Here is a 10,000-nt window from a genome sequence, read left to right on the forward strand (position 1 = left end):
TTACACACAAAAACTTCCTTGCCCGTGGAAAAACGCTATTTACCCATGGGTAAAAAAGGGCTAGTGTCACCACAACTATTGTTTATTTTACGCAAAACTTGGTTTAAAAATCACGCTGATGGGGAGTAGGGCAATTCGGGTAAATCTTACTATCGGGTTATGGGCTCTCAGAAGGTAATGATAATATATAGATATTGCCAAGCCTAAAAGCGGAGCTCCCGGGTTATTTATTCTTACTGGCCTTACTTAAACAACGAATTTACGCGATATATCAATTTTGATTTTTTTGTTTAGCCTTGACGAAAAGCAATCAAATCAAGAAAACAAAACAAAACAAAACAATCTAAACCAAGTTAAAACAAGAAGAGGTGGAAAATAACGTGAACCCATGTCTAGGAGCGAGCAACTCCCACTGACTAAGCCTACGTCACGGCATTTTTACAGACCGATCTAATTTTAGACTACCTCTTCCGCCAAAAAACAAAGGCAGTCCCGGTTCACTGACGCTATGACGTCAAGTTAGTTTCTCGTGATTGGTCATCCGGCTCCTGTGGGAGTCTCATTCGCGGGAAATTCAATCTATAAATAAATCGATCTGTGAAAACGCCATAACAGGGATATACGGCTGATGTTCGCTCCTAGTCACGGGCTCCTGAAAATAATAAATATCCTCTTACATAGGAAGTTTACAAGAAAAGTGTGCCGCCATACTGAGTAGGTTACCAAGTACCATCACTGTCGTGCATTTTCCTTTAAAAATGAGAGAGCCAAATAAACTTCCGACTGGAAATCATTTTTTTGGATTGAAACCGGCGAAAAATGCCGGAAAATACATTTTCCAAACCGTTTTCCATCCGAACACGAAGAGAATCGACTGTTAAGAGCTTTAGTTGACGCGTTATGGCCGTGTAGCCGCGTCGAGCGGCGAAAAGAGCGTGAAAATTTAAGCCAAGTTTCTTACAAGAAATTAACCTGACTTAAGCCTGCGATCCACTCGAAAACCGGTACCAGGTCAGCGGTGAACCAAAACAAAAAAAGCTGATCTCGATGATTCTAAACGTGAGCCCGCGATATGCTCACGTGATACTGGTCAGCAGATGCCTTGTTTTGACACGTGTCAATTGACCATAACATGGATGTCCAATATCAAAGATGTACGCTGTAAACGGCCGACATGTTGGGCGTATTCGCCCTTGTCACACGGCGGCCATATTATCCCGGGAGACCAAAAAGTTTTGTTTTACCACGCCAAGCCTCACCCCCATGGTTTCCACTGCGAGGCTTGGCGTGGCAAAACAAAGCTCTTTTGGTCTCCCGGGACAATATGGCCACCGTGTGACAAGGGCGAATTGATTCAAGACTGTTCACTCGAAAAAGTCTTCCGCTATCTAATTACCAGTCACTCGGACCAGTCTATCCATTCTCAAGAGCGAGCACTGGAGAATTTGAGATGAGAACATATAGAGGAAGATAACAGCTCATCGATAACGCTCGGGGCTGCTCTTAAGATCAGCGACTTTCCATACCCGGTTGGAAGACTTGCAAACAAATCCTTTCCTTTAAGAGTACTTCTAGCCAAGGAATCTTACGATTATGGGAAACTTTCTTCAATGTATGTTTGTAATCTACCGCATTGACCACCATTTTGAAAATTTAACTCCAAAGAAATATTTACCACGCAAATTTTGATCAGCGTAGTTCACTCAATAACTTATGCAAAATTATTCCGGGACTGGGCTGTACACAACTAAAACTTGGAAGATGCGATTCATATAACCTAAACGAATGCTTTCAGCGTGTGCCACTTAGAAACCCAAGCATATGACACGTTAAACTTTATTTCAAAATATCAATAAACTAACTTAAAATCGCGTCGCCAGTACAACTTTGCCTCAAGAAAATTTGCCGTCACGTGAGTTCCTAATTACCAAGTCCTAAGTACCCTGCTTTGCTCCATAAGCTTTTTCGCTCTTGTGGTACTTGAACAGCAAACGAACTTAACTCTTGATTTTCAAGTGTCGCAAAGCTTTACTGTTAAGCAAACATTTCACTATTTTTGTTACATTAAAAAGTCTGGCCTCAAATCGAGGATGTGAAAAGCCAACATTACGGTGAATTCCAACATTCCAAAAAGGGCCATGACATCTATTCTATTGTTAATTTTTCATAACACGGAAACTTAAAATCCTACGCTCATTTTATGGACGCGTATATTTAGAGATTACGATCATGCATATGAAACTTGGCACCGAGACTTGCGAGCTTTAAAACAGAGGCTGTGTGAAATCCTATCTGAATCATTTAAATCCAAAACACGAACTTTTCCCTTGCATGTGCACCGCTATCCTCACTTTTCAGTGGCGCCGATAAACTGAAGCGAGGATGCAAAAACCTGTAATACACAGTCATCATGAGCAACCCTAAAGCAAAAAACATGTATATCACAACAAATCCCGCCACCTCGATTTGCCATGGTAGAAGCCTAGTTTTATTCGTAAACCACAGAATCGAGAAAATGACAATCTCGATGAACCCCAGGATGTAGTATTTTGCAGCCCACTTATAGGTACGACTCCCTTCCAAACTGAAGAAGGAGAAAAGATGGATGTAACACATCACAGCTCGAAAAAACTGCTGCTTGTATTTGCTGCCAGGGAAGAAATAAACCTTATGACGTTCCAGAAAGAATAAAACGATTACAAAGTGAAGTGACAGTGCGACGAAAAACCATTGTTTGAATTCTGTTGCAAAGAAAACCAGGATTAATATTCGAGACATTACCATAAAAGCCCGCCATGACCAAATGGAGAGATATCCGTACCATCGAAGCTGGCCCTTGTGTCGTTTCGAATCACGAAGACAACTTATGTAGTTAACAGTGGCTCTAGAGTACGAAAAGAAAGAAAAGCAAATGGAAAGGATTGTCCACAAGTCTTGAATCCTATTGGCGTCCAAGGTCTCTACTGCGTGGCGAGACACGAGGACGTACATCTGCAGCATTAGCTGAGGAGCGTCTTCTGCGAAGGCCAAGATCATCTGCAGTAGCGCCAAATCAAGGCTCATTGCGATCAGCAGCTTGAAATCAAGAACTGTGGTTGCTTCCTTGCGCTTTATCCTGTAAGCTTTGACGAGAACTCTCCAATACCTTTAAAATAAAAAAAAGGAAAGGAAGGAACTTTATTTAAGTGTCTAGTCGTTCTAGCGCTGAACCACTAAATTGGGAACAAAGTTAAGTAAAATTAACAATTAACGCAAATCAAGTCAAATTTTGCTTTTTGAGGAGAGGAGACAACCAGAGTACCAGGAGAAAAGCTATCGGTGCCGAGTAGAGAACCAACAAACTCAACCCACATATGACGCCGAGTCTGGGAATAAAACCCGGGCCACATTGGTGGGAGGCGAGTGCTCTCACTCAGGCTAGTTAAGGCCTGGCTGAGACATAAGGGACCCCCCGCAGAGAATTTAGAAACACCTATCGTGAGTAAAACACATTTTATTGTTCAATACATTGATCAAGTTTTCGTCATATGACTGTTTGCCAAATGACAATGCTTATCAGTACCACGTGATATCACTCGCTCTTTGACGTCACAAAATGAGTTTTCTAAAATGGGGGGAAGTTCCGCTTTATATTTTTGAAAACCCTTGCCAACAAACTAATAAGATCTGATATTTCTGATATTCTCCATACTGCGCAGTACGGCTTCCAAGCTTGGGTATCCTGTGCAAGTCAGCTTGTTGAGGTATTCCACGACATCGCTTCTGTCCTTGATAAAGGTAAAGAAACTGACATCATATATCTGGACTTCTCTAAAGCTTTCGATTCAGTTTGCCACGCAAGGCTGCTCTGTAAACTTAAGAACGTTGGAGTTAGTGGTCCTTTACTTCACTGGTTCAAAAATTACCTTACTGGTAGGAAGCAGCGGGTTGTTATAAATGGTTGTCATTCTTCGTGGGCGGAAGTAAAGTCTGGGGTCCCACAGGGATCCATACTGCTACCCATACTTTTTCTCATCTACGTCAACGACTTGCCAGATGTAATACAGAACTCAAACTTAGCAATGTTTGCTGACGATTCCAAGTGTTTCAAAAGTGTTAACTCCGTAGAAGACTCGACTGATCTTCAAATAGACTTGGACAATCTGTGTGACTGGGCTACTCTAAACGAATTAGACTTTCAGCCGAAGAAATGTGTGAGTCTTCGTATCTCACGAAAACTCTGTACCTTTGACCGTGTCTACATCATCAACAGAAGGGACCAATTAAAGTGCGTGTCATCCCAAAGAGATCTTGGAGTGGCAGTTACAAAAACCTTATCGTGGAACGACCATATTGAACAGATATCAGCAAAGGCTAACAAAATGCTTGGCTTCATAAAGAGAAACTGTTCCAGAGACTTACCTAGTAACGCCATTAAGGCTCTTTATTTAGCTCTAGTCAGATCCCACTTGGGGTATTGTAGTCAATTGTGGGCCCCTCAGTCTGTTAGTAGAAATATATTACTTATTGAATCCATTCAACGTAGGGCCACTAAATTTCTATGCAAATACCCGAACGCTAGCTACAAGGAAAGACTTGTGCTTTTGAATCTCTTACCACTAAATTATTGGTTGGAATACTTAGACTTAGTCTTTTTCTTTAAGTGTAAAAATGGCTTGCTTGCTGTTGATTTGTGCAAATACGTTACATTTGCTACTGGTTCTACAAGGCGTGGCTCGTCTGGTTTAAATTTAAAGTATAACTGCATTCCAAGAACGTCTAGTTTTAGAGATAATTATTTCATACGTATAGTCAATACTTGGAATGCTTTACCCAATAATATCAAGGGCATTACAGTTCTTAGTACTTTTAAAAGTAAGCTAAAGGCTTTCTTTTTAGAATGGTTAAGGTTAGTCTTTGATCAGGATAACATAAGATCTTATAAGATTGCATGCCCAAAATGTCATAGTATAAGAACTTTAACTGTGTGCTCGTGTTAATTGACGTTTTTCACTCTACTCTAACTGTAACAATTGTTTTTAATTAATGGCTTATAGGGTTGGTTAGGGACATATTTTCACTGGGGGTGGGTTGGGTGGCTTAACCTTGTAGGGGACTTCGTGTCCTTTTGTTCTGTCCACCTAGTATTGCACATTGCATACTGAATCTGTAAATAAATAAATAAATAAATAAATAAATAAATAAATAAATAAGAAGAACTACGTAAATCGTGTTCTGTTTTGTATGGTTACATTTCTAATTTAAATCAGGAGAAATACAACCTTTTATGAAGTCACGTGACGGATTTCCATTACGGCATAAATAATTTTAACGGCCCTGATTACAAGACTAATTCATAAATGGTGCCCAAATAGTAAGAGACTGATACCAAAACAAAGTAGCTGAAATTCATTTAGTACTCCCAGGAGCCCATGAGTAGGAGCGAGGAACCCCCATACTAAGCCTATGCCACGGCATTTTTACAGCTACAGCTACAAGCTGTCGTTATTTAACGTTACTGAACGGTATGTAAGCGCGAGGAAGCGGTTTCCTCTCGTTTGCAGTGTCGCTGTCCAAAGTGGAATCCCATTTCTCCAAGATTGAAAAGTCTCTTGTGATTGTTCATCACACTGCGTTCGAGGATGTGGGCATCTCTTGGATAGAAATTGTGATCCGTGGACTAAGCATGCTGTTTGATTGTTGATTGGCTGTTGCTCGGGCGACCTGGATCATGTTCAATTCGGCTCCGCGCGAGTTCCACGAGCGCTTACTCTCCCCGACGAAGGCGAACGAGCAGTAGCGGCAACTCACTTGGTACACTCAGTCGACCGATGAATGAAGGAATACAGAAGCCACCGAAAATTTAGCTATCAAAAAAAAAAAAAACACATCGGATGAAGAGTACTTTTGAAAAATGACTACCACCGATGGCAATACTGGAAGCAGTATTTTCACTTGGATCAATGTTTAATAATGTCCTTTGCACCGATAAGAATGCAGAAGAATGAAATTGAGAGTATACAAGAAACCGTGCCTCGTTGTGCGTTTTCGACAAAGTGGCTCCTCCGACGAGACAGTGTTAAGCAACATAGAGACACAAATTGCGGATTTGAAAGGGAAAATAAAAACACTCAGCTTTCCAGTGAAGAAGACAGGCAAGGTACTAAAGAAGGATGGTCGAAAGGCTTCAGAAAGACACAAAACCTCGCTAGAGACTATGGTAACAGCAGTGAACATCTTAAATGAATCAATAGAGGAGAAAAAGTTCGCAATTAGGGCGAAGACGAAGAGTCGGTTCAAGAATGGGCGAGCGGAAAGCCTGGTTTTCACTAGCGACACAATCACAAGCGCAAGCGCAAGCGCAAGCACTAGCGTATTCGAAAACGAACGTCGACATAAGCATCAAAATCAACCACGGCAACCGCCATTTTGTCTAAATGCTCAGACGCAAGGAATCTGGAACGAGTGTTTTAATTGGCAAGACGCAACAAATTTACTTGTGCATGCAAGCGAACGCAAGCATAAGCGCAAGCACAAGGAAAAGGAAAAAAAAAGATCCTTGTGCTTCTGCTTTTTCTTACACTTGCGGCAACCCCGTTTTCACGGTGAAATAAGCGCTCTTATGCTAGCGCTTGTGCTTGCGTCCCTAGTGAAAACCAGGCTGAAGGGAAGAGGGTATGAATCAAGAAGATGACTGAATGCGCGAATTGACAAACCAGATCGACCCGTAATTTGAAGCACGCAACTGCTCTTTACAAGCACATATTAGGAGAAATCGAATTGGAGAAAGAAAAACTGAGGCAGAAGCAAAAAGCTGTCGGGCGAGCACATGCAGAGGAGTTAGAATTCGAAAAGAAAAATTGGAGTTGAAAGTTAACAATTTCAAACAGAACCACCGGAAATTACAGAAGTGGCTAGGAACGTGGTAAAAATTCCGAAGATAATAATTACAAAATTTGATGGTACAGCGCAAGACTGAGTTCGTTTTTGGGGACAGTTCGAAACACTAATTTACAAGTCCTCTACCCCTAAAGTTACAAAGATTTCTTACTTGAAAGAATTGGTGGATTTGAAGGTAAGAAATGTTATCGATGGTCGCCCATTTGACCCCCGAAGTTTAAGAAAAGGCCAAAGATCTACTCACAAGACGATATGGAAAAACACGCGAAGTGGTGGGAACCTACGTAAGGAATATACCAGAACTCCCTACTGTCAGAGAAACGGATGTCCAGAAGATTCACGAATTGTTCGAGATACTACTTTTCAACTGGCGTTGAATCAGAGCATAAAAACTGGACGCTGTTGTATGTTTCACATTTGACAAGCTAGAGAGAAGAGTGGAACTGTGCCGCTGGTTTTACAAGTCGGTGGTTCGACAACGTAAGTTTCACGACGTCCTGCCTTCCCTAGTTGAGCGTCCATGTTCATTAAGAAATCCGGAACATTTCCTCTTGTCAAGTGCCGCACCAAACGATTTCAGGATAGTTTTATTCCCTATGCAGTGAAATCTTGGGATGCATCCCCTTAGTTAGTAACAACAAGTCATAATTACGAACACAGCGCATAACTGATTGTAGATAGAAATCTTATTGTACGTACTTTTTGCTCATTTTAATAATTTTATTGTAAATAATAGTTAAATTAACTTATTGTAAGCTTCAGATTTGCCATTCAAGTATACTAATAACCTTTATAATTTAAACCTAGATGTAATTAAAAATGAGATGGCCATGATTGGAGCGAATGGACATTTGTGCAATTTCTACCAACAAGCGGACATCCAAGGCTGTCTATTTTCTCAGATCACGAGGCTATTAACTGTGACAAAGTTGTGAGTGTTGAAGCGAGGAGAAAGGTTTTGGTAGACAAACTTATGTGTTTTAATTGTTCAGGAATTGGGCACAGAGCTGGTGAGTGCAAAAGCTAGTCCACTTGACAAGTTTGTTACGCAAAGCAGAATACATCATTGTGCGATAACACCCAAATGCAATTTCAGACACGTGAGCTAGGGATGACAGCAAATTACATCGTCAACTCATCAGTAGTTCCTCCTGCGGTGGTGGTTAAGGTTAATGGATACAAATTTAGAGCCCTGTAGGACAGTGGAGAAGGTCATTACGGTACGCCTCCGACTTTATTAATGCAAGTTTAAAGTCGACCGGTTTGAGACAAATAGCGATGCTGACTGGCGTCACAACAAGAACTATGCAAGTTTTTGGAGTGGTTATCAGCTCAGTTACTAGTGATTTGGAGCTCGAGAGGGATGTAACCAAAGCCTAGCAGATACCTCAGTCGGAGACCAGCTTGATGTCTACGGTGAGTTGAAAGAGCAACTAACGCACTCACCAGAAGGTTGGTACGAAACAAGCCAGCCTTGGAAAGGGAATTGCCCTGCCCCATTAATAACCGTGACGGAAGTATGCGACGACTAAATTCCCTCTTGCGGAAATTTCGCCGAACGAACATGTTGGGCGACTATGGTGACGTGATCAGAGAGCAGCTGGCAGAAGGCGTGGTAGAATGGGCGAGAGTCTATTTGCCCCACAGTGCGGTTGCCTTGAGGGTGCGGAAACAACAAACCTTCGAATTGCGTATGATGCGTCTTCGCGAACTCACGAAACAGCTCCATCGCTAAATGAGTGTTTACATGGATGCGGCCCCCCTCTACAGAACTAGCTGTGGAGTGTATTCACTCGTGATTGGGTCATGCCATGCAACATTCATTTAGTCGTGCGCTTCAATATCGAATGGATTCCATTTTTAGGTAGTATAGTATAGGGGTTTTTAGGGGTTACAATTAGAAATTAAATTCCGTATCATTATCTGATCATGAAATTATTTTACGCAAGATGTCATACTTTGGGGCCGACCAGGCAACAATCACTATAGGTTTCAATCGTACCTAAAGCAAACGGACCCAAAGATGTTACTGTAAATAGAAGATTGTCAACTCCTCGCACTATTACTTGCGGGGTTTCGCAAGGTAGCATATTAGGTCCCTTGCTTTTTTAAATGTGTCTTAACTATCTTCCTAACTGCCTCCGGGAGGCTTCCCCGAGAATGTTCGCTGATGATACCAATAAAATCCTGACTGCAATAACTTTAATAGAGCTTAAACTAGCAATAACTCCTGAACCCAGCAACCTTAACTGTTGGCTGAGAGCCAACAGGTTGAGTTAAATGTGGCTAAGACCGAGTTAATGATAATTGAATCTAGGCATAACCATGACTCATATTCCTGGCAAATTAAATCAAGAGGCAGACTTTAAGCCAATAAAAATTTTAATGATAGAACAGAGTGTTCACTAGATGCTAGTACTTTTGAATTGATCTGTTTGCCTCTTACTCTAATGCTTAAGTTGCTTGTTATTGTCGTAAAAAAGGTTGCTGTTATTCACCGTGGTGAAGTACAACAATAATAAAGTATTCTCGTTTGTCTCACGATGTGGACAGTGTGGACAAACGAGAATTCTTTATTACTGTGGCTTGTTATTATTCATGGAAGCCTGACCCAAGAGCTTCTCATGTAGATACCTGGCATAGACCACTGACTTATTCTTTCCCACCTTTCAGTTTGCTAGGCAGATGCCTGCAGAAGATTGCTATGGATCAAGCAGAATGCATTGCTATAATTCCAATTGGCCGACACAACCTCAGTTATTATTCCAAAGTTATGGCAATGTTGGTCAGTCCTCCAATAGTTCTTCCAAGTCGACGTCATTTACGTCAGCTTCCACACGATCCTCATTGTCAACATCCACTGTTTCCAAGGCCTCAGCTACTGGCTTGCAAGTTATCAGGAAATCCCTTGAGATTAAAACGATTCCGGGACACTCTGCCGACATTATCGTCCGGCGCATCTTGGCGCTCAGGTACACACAAGCGGTATGAAACCTATATCAACCAATGGATTAACTACTGTTGTGAAAGGGAACTTCATTCAATTCATCCCTCTGTAGCTGATGTTATTCAGTTTTTGAGAACATTGTTTGAAAAGGATCTCAGTTATAGTTCATTGAAC

At 41.5% G+C, this 10,000-nt stretch overlaps 1 pseudogene; it reads right to left on the reverse strand.

Moving 5' to 3' along the window:
- Positions 1-1,828: 1,828 nt before the first annotated feature.
- The window catches only part of LOC137979042 (XK-related protein 9-like), a 10,361-nt pseudogene continuing 2,189 nt past the window's right edge, over positions 1,829-10,000 (reverse strand).

The sequence above is a fragment of the Montipora foliosa genome, chromosome 12 (genome assembly GCF_036669935.1).
Source record: "Montipora foliosa isolate CH-2021 chromosome 12, ASM3666993v2, whole genome shotgun sequence".
NCBI classification, from domain to species: domain Eukaryota; kingdom Metazoa; phylum Cnidaria; class Anthozoa; order Scleractinia; family Acroporidae; genus Montipora; species Montipora foliosa.